A 16,839-nucleotide genomic window follows, 5' to 3' on the forward strand; every position below is an offset into this window, starting at 1 on the left:
CCAGGTCCTCAGGGAGGCCCCGAAGACCCCTCCCTGCCCTTGCAAAGGCCTGCTGCCCGGGGAGGGGACGTGCGCTCCCTGAATGCCAGCCCTAGCCCCTCGTGGGGGCTTCTAGTAGCCCTAGGCCAGCACCGGCAGAGGGGGAGGACAGGCCCTCAGAGTGGCGGGCCGGGCCTGCGGCGCAGCAGTTCCCCCAGGAGCAGATCCTTGGCCCCACCCAGGCTCCTGCTTGTGAGGACCCCTGAATGAGGCCTATAGGAAGCCTGGCGGAGCCCGCCCCAGAGAAGGGCTTGGGCCTTCAAGCGCTCAGAGTGAGGGGCAGTGGAGCGGGAGAGGGGCCTCTGCTTTGCTTCCTCCCCACTGCAGACTCGCCCTGAGCAGAGAGGCCCGGGGCCCGGGGCGTGCGCGGTGGGAGGTCCATCTCCTGCTGGACCAGCCCAACGGGAAGGGCTGCACGTGGCCGAGGGCAGTTTGACTGGCCCAGCTCCCGAGGGACCAGGCGCGAGTGCAGTCCCTGCTGCGCTGGCTTTGCTGGAGGGGAGGGCTGTGCAGTGGGGCAGCTGCCACCCGCACCTCGCACCCGCTGCTCCCCTGCTGAGGTCAGTGTGCACCCACTGGGTGCCGGCAGGGCTGGGCTCCCCGTGGTCCCTGGGCCTGGCTCTTCACCGTCCTCTCACCCACCTCCCTCCGCCACAGCCTCAAGGTGGCAGGCCAAGTGCCTTCGCCTGCCAAGGGGGACCCCTCATGTGCCCCGTGCCCCCCCCCCAGGCCCACCCTACGTGCTTTAATGTCTCGTCTGTCTTCACCTCAGGATGGGGGTCCTGCAGAGAGTGGCCGGGCCTTGTTCTCCGTCATGTCCCTCGCTAGGTGACCACTCGTCCCCCCACGCTGATTCTCCAGCATCGGGGGTGTCAGAGCTGAACCGGGCTCAGCTCGTCCAGCAGGAAGGGAACTCACACCACAGCTGCCCTGATGCCACATTAGCTGTGACACTACCGAGCACCCCGAGGAGCCTGGCTGCCCCTGGGGCCCTGGTGGACGAGGCCAGGGCCCGCGGCTGGGCCCTGCTCCCCAGTGCTGGCCCACCCACGTCTGCCTGGTCACCAGCTGGGAGGGGGCAGGGTGGACAGTCGGCCCTGCCCTGCTCCCCACAGTGCCCACTGTCACCTCTGCTGGGCTTTGCACCCTAGGACACACCAATCGAGGGCTTCAGCCAGAAATCCTCTCCCCTTCTTTCTCCATAGCAAAGCCACCTGGGCCCTCCCTCCCTGCACAGACACTAGGAACTGGGGCAGCACCGGCCCTCTCAGGGAAGGACAGCCGGACACAGGCACGCACTCACTCAACACTGCGCCTGGAGGGTCCTGCCTACTGCTACAAAGCGGCTGGGAGGCCACGCCACCCACTGCTGGCTGGCACATGGGCATCCAGCCTGGGAAGTGGGGACCTAGGACAGGGAGGTGGGGGCAAGGGAGTGTCCAGCGCAGTGGGAGAGGACCCAGCACTTGGGATGGCCCAGGGGGAGGGGCAAGGCCAAAGGGTGGACAGGAAGCAGGGAGCGTGGAGGGCGCAGGGCTGGGAGGGCGCGGGCCTGCCAGTGGGCCTTGGCAGACACTGGGGAGATTGATTCACTGATGAATATTTGATTAGCGCCTTCACTAACTTACACCATCTCCCCCGCTCCCCCCCCTCCAAGGCCAGAGGAAGGATGGGCGCCCCACCCATCCCTCTCTCCCCCCCAGGGCCCCTCCCTGGGTTGCATTGGGGACTGTGTGATAGCTGCCAATCAAGCCTACTGTGGTGTCCCTGCAGGGCTGAGCCCAGAGCTGAAGAGCACAGTCCTGGGGACCTGCCAGGACAGAGGCACCAGGCAGTGTGCTGTGCAGCAGGAACGTGACAAACACGTCCCCGTGGATGAACGGCTGCACGTGAAGAAAGAGGGCCGCTTCTGTGGACACGGTCACCGACTGAGCTCTACACGCCATCTCACTGAGTCCCCACACCATGCCAGTAAGGCAGGCTGGGTGTCACTCTGCTCTGCAGGCAGGAACAGGAGGCTCAGGACCGAGTCCCCCTGCTCCTGCCCTGTGGCCAGGGAGGTCGGCCAACACCCTGGGGTGGGGGATTCAGACTGAGCAGGTCTCTCTGGAACCCCGCTGCGCTGGCCTGCCCTGTGCTGCCCTCTGCCTCCTGGTCTCATGTTTGTCCACCCCATTCCCCACGTGGGAGGGATCGTGATCAACCTTTTTTTGTCGTTGTAGATGGACAGAATTCCTTTTTTATTTGTTGATTTTCGTGAGGTGCTGAGGATTGAATGCAGTGCCTCACTCACGCTAGGCAAGCGCTCTGCCACTGAGTCCCAGTTCTACTGAGGCGCTACAGTGCCCGGCCAGGCTCACAGAGCAGGTGAGCCCAGAGCCCTGAGGCCCACAGGACTGACCCCCTGCATGCACTTTCTGCCTGTGTCCCCAGGGGGCTGGAGAGGAAGGGGATGGGTCGGTGAGGGCACGTGCCAGCTTCTCCTGCCGCTCCAGGTCAGTGACCCCACAGCAGTCAGTGAAGGTGGCACTCAGGCCTGGATCAGTCCCAGGAGAGGGTCACATTTGCTAGCACCTGCTGCCTGGTCCTTCAGAGCACACCCCCGCTGTCCCCTGGGCTGACCCAGGCCTGTTGGGGCAGACGAGGGGCACTGACCACGGTGGTCTGCCACAAGCTCAATTTGGAAACTGAGTGTGGTTCCGGCGGTATTCACAGAGACCTTGAGTGTGCAGGAAGGGGACCGGGGCAGTCTGTGTCCAGGAGCAGGCTCTGGTCTGGTGGGGCTGCTCCTGGGTGGCAGCATGGTGGCTGGCAGGCAGCGAGCTCCCGGGAGGGTGGTGTTCGTCCTGGCAGGGGGACCCGGGCCATGAACAGAGATCTGGAACCAGCTCAGGTGTGGCGCAAGGAAGTCGGTGAGGGAGGCGTCTGTGCCGGCCCTGAGGCTGGGCCCGGTGCTCCAGGAGACTGCCTGCGTCTGGCAGCTGCCCAGCAGGCTTCTGTCCACCTCTCACCCTGCCCCTGTTCTGAGAGGCTGAGACTGGACTCCATGCTCTCCGGCTTCCTGGGGCTGGAGGGAAGCATGATCTGGGGTGCGAGGCCGTCTCAGGCTAGCTCCATCCTGGACCCAGGGGGGCCTGGCCTCCTGTAATGAGGCCCTACTCTGACTCCCCTCCATCACTGGTTCTGGGCACATCTTCATTGCCACCAGCTCTAGGCTCCTGGGCTGTCCCTGGTGATCCCTCCACCTGCCCTCTGGACACTTCTGTAAATAGTCTTGAAGCAAACTTGCCTCAAATCATTCTAGACCAGCCACCTGCTGCCTGCTGGGTCCTGACGTCCCGATGCTGGATGAAAGGGCTCCTCTGGCCTGAGAAGTGGGCAGTGTGGCTCTGAGACAGGCAGGGCCCTGCAGCGGATGGCCTAGTTGGCCTGGCCTTGGCTCCTGCACTTGGGGTGGAACTGCCCTTGGTCCCTGGACCCCAAGCACTGGCCTACCATTACCATGGCTGAGTGAACCTGGGCATGGCCTTCACCTATTGGACCTCAGCAACCCAGTCTGTGGAATGGGGACCGGGAGCTGTCCACCTGCAGGCAGAGGCTGGGTGGCAGGGCCCATCATCCCCAAGACCTAGGCCTGAGGGAAGGGCTTCTGCTCACACTGCTGGCCGGGTGCCTCCTGGTCCGGCCTGTGTCCTGCAGCCTGTGTGCGGTGCTGGACAGAACACAGTGCTCTGGAAGCCTGGCAGCGGCCAGAGCCCTCCCTGCACGGCCTGGCCTCCCTCCCTCTGCACAGTCCCTTCCTGGCGCCGTCCACTCCTAGGCCCTCCAGGCCAATTAAGCTAATTGCTCTCCGACTCCTCACCCCTGGAGAGAGGGCGCTGCGTGCCTGAGGTCTGCAGGCCAGGCTGCAGTGGGAAGCCGGGCACTGGGCCATTTCTCCCCACCTCTGGGCAGAGCTGGCTTCGAGGCAGGAGTGAGAAAGGAGCAGGGGTGGGAGCCCCGGGTACGGTGGTGTGGACAGCCTGTGTCTGTCCTGAGAGGCAGTCCACCTACCCGCATCTGAGCCTGCCCAGGAGTGGACCTCACCCCCACAGCCACCCCCACCCATCTGTCTCCCCCGACCTTTGGAGGTGGACACCGAGGCCAGGGCCTCCTGGGTCAGTGGGCAGGAAAGCTCCCCAGCCCCAGCCCCAAGTCCGAGGTCTCCAAAGTCTTCCTGCCTCCATCCTGCCCTCTTGTCACGTGGGTGTGGTTGGTACTCGGATGTGAAAGGATGACGGATGGAGGAGGGGCTTGGCCTGGATCCTCAGGCTGTCAGTCACACCTGCCCGTGGGGGGGACCTGGATAGGACGGCTGCAGGTCAACTTCCGGAGCCTCAGGCAGAGCCGGGCCAGAGCCCTGTAGCAGGCAGCCATCCCTGCAGAATGGGAGGTGCCTGCTCCAAGCCTCCCTGGTCCATCTGGTGGTCCTCCCTGACCCTCTATAGAGGCCAGTGTCTGGGAGAGGTTGGCTGTCCTGGGGGATAACGGACGGTAGCCTGGAAGTCTGGGCTCAGTCCCCAGGACCCCATGACTAAGGTGACCTCAGTGCTCTGATCTCCCCAACCTGGGGACAGGATGGTCCTTCCCCTGCCCCCCACCTGGGGGTGGCATGTGTGGGGCTGGGCCTGTCTCTCTGGGTCTGGGGACTCTGCAGCCACAACTGGCTGAAGTTGAAGCAAACCAAATCCTCCTTCAGTTCCCAAGTCCTAGAACAGAGGTGAGGGCAGGGGACAACCCAGCCTGCCATGCTGTCCCCGACAGGTACCCTCTGTCATGACCAAGGAGGAGGCTCCTCTGGTTGGTCTCAGAAGAGCTCTGCCAGAAAGCTGTGCCACTCGTGGAGACGAAACCTGCCTTCTGGAAACCTCCACCAGATACCCAACTCTACGTGTGGTCCCTGGGCAGGTCCTCGGCAGGCGGACTCTCCAAGGATACAGAGGATCCACAAGGCTTCACGGTTCTGGCTCTTCCAGTCCAGGAAGTGTAGGCCATGCCCGCCCAGCCCCCACTGACAGGGGAAGACTCGCAGGTCAGAGGCTCGGTGGGTCTGAGCCCGGGCAGGCCTCCAGAATTGGCACCACCGTCACTAGACGGTGGCGGCGTGTGCCTGCACTCTGGCATAGTCCCTTCCCCAGGGCTGAGAGTCTTCCTGATGCCCACCTGCAGAGAGCATGGCTCTGGGCCAGGCTGCCCAGGTGGCCGGTTGAAGAGCAGATGGAGGTAATTCCAGGGAGCAAGACGGCTGCCCAGGGGCAGCGTGTGAACAGGATCAAGGAGAGGAGAATCCATGTCCAGGAGGTGAAGGAGAGGGGAGCAGGTGGGGGCACAGGGGGAGGGGCAGACGGTCTCAGGGAACACACTGGGTTGGGTTTTCCTGGAGGTGACGTCCCCATCTCTTCCCCACGTGCACATCCCAGGAGAGCGAGGTGCTGGGAGTGGAGATCAGGCTGGGAAACGGCGTTTAGGAAGAGGCCTGATATCCACCGGCGGTCAGTCGTGGTCTCCCATCAGGAGAGTCAGAGGCTGCCACCCCTGGGGGAGACACCCTGCAGGATCACTGGCACCCGCCAGGGTGAGCAGGGCCATCTGAGTATCCACAGAGGGTGGAGAGTGGAGGTGGCCCTTCTCGGAGCTGTGGCCACCCGTTCCAGCAGGCGCGAGCTGGAAGGGCTTAGAGCACCTTCTGTGGACTTCGTGGAGAGGAAGGGGCAGCTGGAGCGACTCTCGGTCACTCTGCCAGGGAGTGCTGCAGGGCCTGTGTCCTCTGTGTCTGCGCTGGAGATCGAGCAGCGGTGTGCATGGGCTTGCTCACCAAATAGGTGCCAAGTGCCTGTCCTTGGGGAGTGGTCACCTTGGCAGAGGCCTCACCAGCATTAACTACGGCAGGATCCCACGGGTGTCCAGGGCCAGCCGGTGAGCCTGTCATGCCGGAGTCTGGGTAACATCTGGCCTTCCTGGGTGGCCCACTGGCAGAGGGATGCTCTGGCCTTAGCATCAAGCGCAGCTCCGTGACTCACAGAGGCCTGGCACGCAGAAGGGGGGCTGATTTCCTAGGTGCATGGGCACAGAACTAACCACCACAGGACAGTGTGGAGGACCTGCCGAGGAGCTAGAGGTGGGCTCCCCAGCGCTCTGTGGGTCCAGGGTCCAGCTGGGGCCACCCCAGGCTGGAGCAGCCAGCGGGAGGGGAGGTAGGGCCCTGTCTGGCCACAGCTCGCTCTCCCTCTCCAGCCTGCTGCCCTGACTCAGTTGCTTCCTGAGCCCAGGAGCGGGCCATCTTCACAGCTCATGGGCTCCTGAGCCCCAACTTCAGGGTTCAGGAGGGACAGGGAGGGTGAACAGAGCGCCCAGCCAGCCCGGGCACCCCTAGAAAGCCAAGTTGCTGAGGCTCAGAAGGCAGGGCCACACCCTCTGCATTGGAGGCCCCTCTGTGTCCCTCGAAGCCAGCAGCTCCAGGGGGTGAGCTGTGGAAAGTCCCTACTCCAGGACAAATGGCTACTGCAGGACAAAATGTGCCTCCTTTCCAAGACTTCTTCAGGGGCATCTGGAAGCACTGCTCCTGCAGGTCAGTGCTTTGAGGCCAGAGACTCGGCAGTGGCCCTGTCTAAGTAGGGGGTGCTGGCTCCAACGGCTCAGCGCCGCAAGGCTGCGTCCAGGTGCAGGGACCCCAGCAGAACATTCCAGAACTCTGGACAAGGAGACCCTGAGCACAAGGCTTGAGCCTCTACCACCAGCCATCACAGACTGACCTGGCTCAGACACACGGCAGGTGCTCCGGACATGTTAAGTGATGCTGGTGATGACTGTGGTGACACCGTTGGCCGAGGGCTTCCAAGTGCCCCCCTCTGGCTCAAGCAATAAAAACACTTTGTTTCTGTTAATCATCAAACAACCCACTGAACTGTCACCTCCACACCAGGATACAAACTGAGCCCAAGGACACACAGCCAGGACCGGCCAATCACAGAGTGGAGCCAGGCCTGACCACTCTGGCCCTCCTGATGCTGCCCCACAGGAGTGGGCTGATGTCCAGCGAGGGTTAACAGGGCGTGCCCTTCTCCCCAGGCCGGAGGGAGGGACTGCCTGCCGCAGTGGTACCTCAGGCTCAGCACCTGACTGACTGGGTTCCCCAAGTCCCTGGTCAGGTCCTCACCTGTGCGGGGCACTTCCCAGTGAGCACAGGATGCCCCCGCCTCTGTGTGGGCTGACCAGTCCCTCCCTGGCCTCCACCCGGGAGGTCTAGGGGAGAGCCCGCTCTGCAGCATGGCCATTTCCTTGGTGTCAACACTCCCGGCAGCGCCAGTTTCAAGCTGCTGGCCTGAAGTCCCCGCGGCTGCAGCCAGGGAGAGATGCAGAATCGGGGCTGGTACCCAGGACCCCAGCACCCAGGGGTGGGGAGGACCTGCTTCAGGGGCCCAGGGCACCTTCCTCAGCCCCACCAGAGGAGGTACGGGGACCTGGACCTGGGGCCGTAGCAAGACTGGGCCTCTGTGGGAGGCCAGGGCACTGCTGCCTCAGAGGTGGGAGAGTAGGGCTGGGGGCCAGGAGAGGGCAGCTGGCCAGTGCTGCCCGCTGAAGCTGGGCTCATGGGGCTGCACGGCTGGGGCAGGAATCCACCTGAGTGACTGGCTCCTCCCGCCCCCTCTAATCCGTCCTGTCCGACAGCCACTCTAATATCTCCTATTAATTAGGGCTGTCGGATGGCCCGTCACACCGCATGTTACTTCATTCAGGGACCATTAGGTCTCCGTGCTCCGCAGCCACCGGCTCTTGGGCCCCTCTCCTCTCTCCCTCCCACCTTCCCGTGAGCGCCTGGCACCCCGGCTGTCCGGACATCCCAGAGGGCCTGGGCGGGATGAGAGTCTTCTCGTACCCCTCGGACCTACAGGCCCTTCAGGGCTGACCTCGGCCGGGCCCAACATAAGTGAGCAGGTCTGAAGCCCAGGGCCACTCAGCAAGTCCACCTGCCTCGAGCCCCACGCTCTGCACGAGCTGCTGGCAACGAGGAGCAGGTGCGAGCTGGGTCCTGGGTCGCGGCCATCCCGCTGCGCAGAGCCTCGCCTCTCCCAGCTCCTCTCTTCCTCTGCTCCACAGCTGCCCAGCCTTCCAGGAGGGCCTGGGGCCCCAGGGCTCTCCACAGAGGCAGGAGGCCCACGGCAGTGTGGAGGCCACGGGGTGGGCCACGGGGCCCTGGCAAATGTGAGGCCTGAGTGTGGAGCCTGTCGGCCACCCCAGGGGACCAGCCTGGGTTCCCCCTGAGCCAACACTGGGCTAGACCCCGGGCCCTGCTCCCTGGACAGTGTCAGCTGCCCTGCCCTCAGCCCAGGCTTGGCGTGGGGTGGGGTCACCACCCCCAGCTCTAGCCTCTGTGCCCAGAGGTGGGGCTGCTTCAAACCTTTTGGCTCCTGGTTCAGTTTCCTCACCTGCAGGGTGAAGGCCGATAGCGGCGACCCAGGTCGGCCACCACGCCAGAACGGGGTGGCCCAAGGAGCACAGGGTGTCCGTGCACTTTGCATGCTGTGCTCCGTGGACTCTTGGGGAGAACTCAGGATGACCGTGCTCCATCTGCACCCACGTGTGGCTGCAAGCCCTGGGTGAGAGCAGGACCCGACCCTGACCGCAGCAGAGACCTCGGCGTCTTCCCAGCTTGCCGCGGCCACTCTGCCACTGCGTTTCCTACCAACTTTCACATCACCCACCGCCACGCCTGGACACGGCCAGACCAGCCCCAGGCCTGGAGACTCCTGTGCTAGTTGAGTTAGTTGAGAACTGCAGCCTGTGACGTCACACAGCTGGGTGGTCAATTCCCTTGGTGATTGAGTTTCGGTATTGCTGGTTTCCTGCACATCCCAGGTCCTTTATCTTGTGCTTTTAAGACTGTTATTCAGAGAAAGGGTCCTTGCTTCACCAGCAGCTAGGGGTTCAAGGCACAAGACCAGGTGCAAACTGGACCCACAGACCCCCAGGAACCTCCCCCTTCTAGTGACCGAAAGACACCCGGAATGGAGCCTGCCACCCGTCCACAGCCCCCCAGCCCTGAGCCCAGACTCAGCCCCGTCCTGTTCAGGCTGGGCTCGGCTCTCAGCTGGAAAGCCCCAGGCGAGCTGGCGGATTTTCACACGATTAAGCAGTAATTCCTTCTAAGCTCACTGCAGACCAGTCATAAATAACGGGGTTCCATAAACCGTCTTCCACCAGCCTCACCTCCACCCCCACGCTCCATTCCGCTGGGGAAGCGAGCAAGGAGCTGTCACCTCCTGAGAATGGGGTTCACCCCCACTGTCACCCAAGCTGATGGAACGCCATCGGCAGGTCCCACCTGACCACACCCATGTGACCTGGGCTGGGCCAGCTAGGACTGGGGCTGGCACAGACACGGACACGGGTGGGGTCCCTGGGGAAGGCAGACAGGGGGCTGACAGGGTCAGTGAGGGTGGCAAGAGAGCTGGGCCAGTCCCTGGCCCTGTGACCTGTGACCCTATTCCATGCCTGTCCCTTGGGCTCAGCCCAGGTCTGAATCTGAGGCTCTGTACATGTGCAGGCACCACATGCAGTCAGTTCCAGGCACGGGTCAGCTCCTCTCTGGGGACAGGTGGGGCCTGGTCAGCAGACACGGTGCCCGTTGCTGGTCTGACCGGTGAGATGGCCAGGAACGTCAGAGCTGTTGGGGGAAGAACTGGGGGTGAGGGTTGTGTCCACCCTTCCCCAGGCAGGGCCAGCACCATGGCTGCTCACTGTCCTTCTCTCTGGGGGCACATAAAGCTTGCAAAGAGGTGCCACAGGAGGGAAGGAAGGGGTCTGGGAACACGGAAGGGAGGATCCCCAGCACCAGGAAGTGCCTGGGCACCGCCCTCTTCACCACGGCGGACGTGAGGTGCCGGCCATGGTGGCTCTCGTGATGGGGCCTGCCCCCCTGCCCAGGGAAGCTCCGGGCTCAACACCTGGCCTGAGCCCTGCTGGGAGGGTGGGCAGCCCAGGTTCGGGGGTCCACAGACCCCAGTGCATGGGTAACCAAAGGCCTCCCACCCCCGGGGCCCTCTGCCACCAGCCACTGGAAGCCGCGCCCTGTGCCAGGCCAGGGACGGCGAGTCAGTGTTCTGGCACCTGTGGGTGGTCAGTGTTCTGGCACCTGTGGGCCACCAGTGGTAGGTCTGTGAGAGAAGCCAGAGGTGGCAGTAGCATTTGAGGAGAGGGACGAGAAGCCAGAGGGCAGGGTCCCCTACGAGGGCCCAGCCCCAGGCCCAGTCTCAACCAGCCAGCCACTGGCACCCCAGCCGCTCGGCGTGACAATGCTGTCCCGCGTCTGCTCGTGCTGTTGAGAACTGCCTGCGGCCCCACACCACGGTGAAACCCCCGCTGCGGTGCCATGCCCTGGCCAGGCTCTGCAGGTCCCCCGCAGGGACCCAGGCCTCCCTCCTGCTCCCGCTGCCCCACGCCGTCTCACCCCAGCTGTGAACTCCACTCTGTCCTCTCCCTCCTCCTTCGAGGTGCCACCCTGACCCATAGGGCAGCTGGCTCATGCACACACGGCATCCCGCAGAGGGTCTGGGGGGATGACCAGCAGACACCTGGTCTACTGAGGGTCAGGGAGAATGTCATCTGGGCCACAGCTCCCTTCAGGGTGGCCTTGTGAGCCCAAGGCTGAGGGTCAGCTGTCCAGGGGGCCCACTCAGAGAACCCACTTGGCCCCTGGGCCCCTCTTTCATTCTGTACCCCAGGATGAGCCCTCTGCCAGCCACAGTGGCATCCCAGCTGCCACGGCACACGCATTAAGCAATATCAGCATTATTAATGGCCCGTGCTCTTCATTTAGCAAATGGAACAGGATATTAAGCACGGTGCCCAGGACATGAGGTGGGCGAGCGGGTGGACACGGCGGGTGGGTGGGGTGACCAGGGCAGAAAGGACCGGTCCTGGTGTAGCCCACGGTTTGCGCCCCGCCGCCCCAAAGGCCCAGACCGTTCCCTCTCCCTCCGTGGTGCCCTCAGGCTTCCCGCAGCCACCTCCTGGTGACAGTGAGCTCTGGGAAGACACCCTCACAGGAGAATTGCAAAATGCGATCAGGAAGGTAAACTTCCTGGCAGCAAAGGTTACATAACGCATCCCACGCCAGCAGCCACCGCTGGAGTCGGGCTCCGGGACAAAGCCCTGAAGGTCCCTTTTCTCACAGGGACCTGCTGCAGTTGGTGGCCCCGGGGTGTCTCTGGGAGGACCTTCACGCCCTGTCACAAGTATCTCCACAGCAGTATCCAGGCTTCTCAGCACTGGGCTGGGACACAGGAAGGTCCTGTCACGTGGTGGGCTCAGCTGCTTCTCCTCAGAGGGCAGCCCCAGGACCAACAGCGTCCCACCCCCCGCACTGTCAAAACCACGACTCTCCAACCACAACCTGACCTGCCAACACAGCCTGTGGCCCCCAAGAACTAGGCTCGCACGTCACAGATGCCCAGGGGCGGGGCCTGGACCCTGGGGACCCCAGGCCCAGCTGAGGCCACTGGTGCTGTGGACCGACAACTTCGGGGCGGGCAGGAGCTCGCGCACAGGACCAGGGCCTGGGCTGGGGACACTCGATCAGCAGCACCAGGTGACTGTGGGCATGGCGGGCACAGCATTTCCATCAGCAGTGCCAGAGGGGGGGGGGCCTCGAAGAGGGGTCCAGGGGAGGAACACAGGCTGCTTCTGAGGCTGCAGTGGAATCCTGGCACCCCCAGGGTCAGGCGGAGCTTGAAGGTCCCTGAAGTCCCTGATGCTGGAGGGACTCTGAGTCACCTCCTCGGGGGATAACCGAGGTGGCCTGTCTGATGCTGCAGGCTGTGAGGTTTGGGGCACTGGGCAGGCCCACAGGAGGAAGAGAGGCCACTGCCTTGTAGTGCCACCGGGTCTAGGATCCAAGCCCCTGGCAGGGGGCTGCGGGCTCTGTTCCTTGACCCGTTTGTACCTGAATGCCACAGGGCAGACTGAGCCGGCTCCGAGGTGGTGCACAGGGGTGTCCAGCTTGGGGCAGGGACAGGCAGAGGGTGGAGAGTATGAGAAGGCAGGAAGGACCAGGCCACGTGGGCACCGTCTCAGGCCACCTTTCCTCCAGCAGGGACGCCCTGCCTCAAGCAGCCCCCATGAGGTCCAGGGCTCTCTTTTGGAGGGAGGCGGTCAGTCTGGGCACAGGAGAAGCTCCTGGGAGGCCCGAGCCCCACACTTACAGAGGACCCCTCCCCAACAGCAGGAGCAGTCCCCACGGCGGGGGGGAGTTGGGGAGGGTCCATGTTATGTCCCTCCCCTGTCCAGGTCTGCCATTGGCCATAACTGCCACCCTTTCTAGGGCTTGGTCCTCCCATGTCCCCACCACCTTGAGTGGCTTGATGTCCCAGAGTCCCCGCTGCCCTCCCAGGACCAAGCGGAAGCTTTAGAGATGGAGCACCTGGGCTGGAACCTACCAGGTGGAGCCCGTCCTCTGCCTCCAGAGGGGACAGCACCATGACCCCCCCAGGGCTGTCGGCCTGCAGACGGCACACAGCCCTGGCCTCGTGCTGGTGGGGCCACAGTTCCCCGGGTCAAAACCAAGACCCTGCTGCTGCGGGCGGAGCATTTCCTCTTGCCCCAAGGTGGAGGCTTGGGCCTTCCTTCCAGAGGGTCTACAGCCAGGGGCGGCCCACCCCAGGGACACCTGCAGGCCCACCCTCCCCAGAGCCCCGACTGGGACCTGGTTCTCCCCAGCTGGGACCTGGTGGTCCCTGCAGCATACACACTGCCACCCTCCCTCCCCCAGCCCTCCCCCGGCAGGGCTGCCCTCCCCCAGGCCCCTCCTACTAGGAAGGGAGGGTCTCCTGCAGTGGGAGGAGGGCCAGCCCATGCCCAGGCTGGGAGGTCGCTGGAGGCGGGCCTGGGAGGTGGGCCCAGGGGTTGGCCATGCCGGCTGTCCATCTGGTGCCAGGAGTGGCCATGGCTGGAACACTGGGGCCTGATGTGGGCTGGGGCTGGGCCCCTGTCAAGAAGATGCCCTGGGCCCACGCCGGACCACTGTCTGGCAGAGATGGTGGCCTCCCTGCCCTGCTGCTGACCTGTCCAGGCACGTGGGCCTTGGGCCCCTCTCGCTGTGTTCTGTTCCAGGGCTCAGTGCCCTGGGTGGTGGGAGACAGAGGACAGTCAGGCTCAGGGAAACCCCACGCCTGGCTGGGAAAGGCGCTGTCAGCTGGCCCCCACAGATGTGGTGGCTGCCACCCCATGTCTGTGTCCCCACACAGCCTGTCCCAGAGACCTGTGGCAGCCCTGTGAATCAGGAGCCAGCTCTTCCTAGGTTGGACATTTCCCAGGAGACAGCTGGGCAGGGCTGCAGCTCACAGCCTTAAACCCGAGTGGCCACTTCTCTGCACTCTGCTATGGTTTAGGCCTGGAATGTCCCCCAGGGGCCTGGCCCAGCCCGTGGTGCTGCCGGAGACGTGGAGGCTCCAGGAAGTGGGGCCTGAGGGAGGAAGTTAGGTTGTTGGGGGCGGCCCTCAGAGGGGTGCTGGGACCCGCCCCTCTCCCTCTCTGCTTCCTGCCACAATGAGGTAAGGGCTTGCTCCATCACAGGCCCCTGCTGCCTCGTGCCACTGCCCAACACCATAGAACCAAGCAGCCACGGCCAAACCTCTGGAACCGAGCCAAAATAAACCCTCCTTCCTTCTGAGATGTTGACCTCAGGCATTTTGTCATAGTGAGAGAAAACTAACACACACACGGAGAAACAAGGTCTTCCCAGGGACTCAGGGACACCCGTGCGGCCTGGGGCTCTGCACACTCACCACACGCCTCTGACCCTGTGATCCTGGCCAGCCCAGGTCTGTGGGCCTCCAGTTCTCGTGCCCCTTGGAGGCCCTTTTGCTCAGCCCACCACAGGCGCCCTGAGCTGGGTTCTGAACAAGGGCCACAGGGTGCCTTTATCACAGACGCACACACAGGCTCCCACATGGGCATTCCTCATGCACACACCAGATGCCAGTAGCCCTGCCCCCGCCCTGGCACTGTGACAACCCAGGAGTGTCTGCACACACTGCTGATTGTCCCAGACGGGGACGGGTGGCCCCGAGGAACCGCCAACCCGGGTGCCCCTCACACCCTTTGCAGACGTGCCTCCTGGCCAGGCACCTGTCACCCACACACCTGCACATTTCCCGCCCACCCTGAGGGCCCGCCAGGCAGCCCCTCCCTCCCTCCCCCAGCAAGGCCATGCCTGGCTACTGCGAGGCGTGGGGGAGGCGCCCTTCTTTCCAGCCAGGCGCCTGGCTCGGGAAGAGGCGAGTGTGGATCCAATCTTCAGCTGATTAAATGTCCCTCATTAATGAGTTTCTTTAATTAATGAAGTTTTGGGTCTGCTCCACTTGCTTCATTCCAGCCACACTGCCTCCTCAGCACAAAGCGGGCCATTTCCTCCCGGGTAATTGAGGAGCCGCCGCGATCCTGCCGACGCTGCACTTTGCCGATTGCGCCTGTCAACCCGGGGCTGACAACTCCATTTTTAAACATTTTCTTCTCCAGAAGCCATGCGCACATGCGTGCTTGCACACACCAGCGGGCTGGGTCCCAGGCACCCCACACGTGCACCGCCTGGGTCACACGCACGCTCACACTCACCCGGACAGGGACATGCCCAGCGCCTGCTCTCGCTAGTGTGCAAGGCTTGCTCCTGATGGAGCACACGTGTGGGCACCTGCACACTCGCTTGCAGCATGTGTGTGTGCAACACCCGGGCACATTTGCACCCAGCACACATGTGCAATGCATCACCCTCAGGCCATGCAAGCAGACACACCCTGCACTGCCCGTGTGCATGCACATCGCACGCGCTCACACGACGCACATTCACTCCTGGTGTGACCACCCACATGCCCATGTCATCCACACACACAGTGCCCGCTGTCAGTGCTCACGCTCACTCCGGAGCTCATGCACACGCACACCGTGCCACACCACGTGCCGGTGACATGTGCACCTGCACTCTGCATCCACACACACACACACACACACGCTGCTCATGCAAGTGCACACAGACACATACACCACACCGCACCCGTGTCCAGTCACGTGCACCCCCACTCCTGGCATTGGCACAGAGCACAGGCTCAGTCCTGCCTCGTGTGCTCACCCCCACTGCACACCCACATGCAGCTCACACACCGACAGACAGGCACCCCACACCCATATACAGCACCACCCCAAGCCTGGAGGACACAAATGACCCAATTAGGCAGGGCAGCCCCGACGCCCAGTGGAAGCAGAGCTCACTGTGGACATTCAACACACCAGGTGACCATATGCCAGGCCCACTGTTGTCCACAGGGCTGCTCCTCAGGGGCAGCTCTGGGCTCCAGTCTGGGGGGATGGCGTACTCCTTGGTTGGTGGCAAAGAGCTCCCTGGATTAAAAGCGTTCATCTTCTCTGGCTGACGAGGATCTGGGGTCCCTCCCCACGGGGCTGGCCTCACAACCGTGAGGCCAGGGAGGGCAACTCTGAGGCAGGGGGCACACACTGTGCTGGACGGCGGGGGTGGACGGGACAGGACAACTCTTTAGGACCAGGGACGGCAGTGGAGCCCACAAGGCCAACATGGGCCCTGACTGCAGAAGTCGGCCGGGAAGACGGCAGCAGGTGGGTGTGCCCACTATAGGCACCAGGCGAGCAGCGGGGTCTCCGAGAGGCCGTCCTGCCCTCTCCACACACTCATCGGGCCAGGGAGCCTCGCCATCCCCAGTCCATGGCAAGCTGCAAGTGGCGGGGCCAGCCTCTGAGCACAGCCCTGCTGCCCCCCAGCCCTCACCCCTCACTCCACCTCCCACCAGGCTGCTCCACCTGGGCCTCCTCGGCCACACGTCCCTTACAGAGCCTGGGCCCGGCGTGGTCACAGACTCCTCGGCATACCTGACAGGCACCTGCTCCGGCTGCACCGTACAGGAGGGTCACGGAGGCCAAGGCGCTCGCCGGCAGCTCACGGGGAAGATCGGAGCCCGACTCTGGGCCCAGGCTATTTTCCTTCTCTGAGCCCAAATAATGCCACGCTGAGCCCTGCCAGGGCAGCTCCAGGTCGCCTCAGGCCAGGTGGCCACCTGCCTGCCGGGCACCTGTGTCTCCAGGTGCCATGTGTGAATCCGACACAATCAACAAGTGCCGAGCTCCTACTGCATGCTGCACTGTCGCCTGCCCGAGCTGCAGAGTGCACCGTAGCTCAGGGAGGACGACCGTCCTCAGTTCTGCAGACAGGGAAACAGACTCAAAGAAAGGGAAGGGACTGTGCTACGGCCCCACCCTCACGGACTCGGCGAGGGAGGCGCAGTCCACTCCAGCTTTCCCCTGGACTGGCGCTTCCCAAAGTGTGTGCCACGGAGCTCCACCCGTCTGGAATGTTCTAGAAAATTACCCATGGACACACTTCCCGGGGAACTGCCACCTGGTGTCCCTAGAAAAGGCCCTAGAAGTACTGCCACCAAGAGCCGGGCCTCACGGCGCCCAGTCTGCCTCTCGCACCCGGCTCTGGCCTGGAGCTGGAGTTTTGCCAAAGGCCCATGAGACACGGAGGTCTCTGGGAAAGAGCTCGATTGGGGTCGAGTCCTTGAAGAGCCGCTGGCCACTGCTCTCGGCTGGTGATGTGCACAACCCCACATTGCGCCCCCACCCCTCGCAGGCCACTGAGGGCCTCTGCCAGAGGAGGAAAGGCCGGCCTGGGGGGTGCCTCCCCCAGAAGCTGAGGGGCACAGGAGGGGCGAAGCTAGAGAAGGGGCCTCGGTGGGT

The sequence above is a fragment of the Urocitellus parryii genome, chromosome 7, assembly GCF_045843805.1.
Source record: "Urocitellus parryii isolate mUroPar1 chromosome 7, mUroPar1.hap1, whole genome shotgun sequence".
NCBI lineage: Eukaryota > Metazoa > Chordata > Mammalia > Rodentia > Sciuridae > Urocitellus > Urocitellus parryii.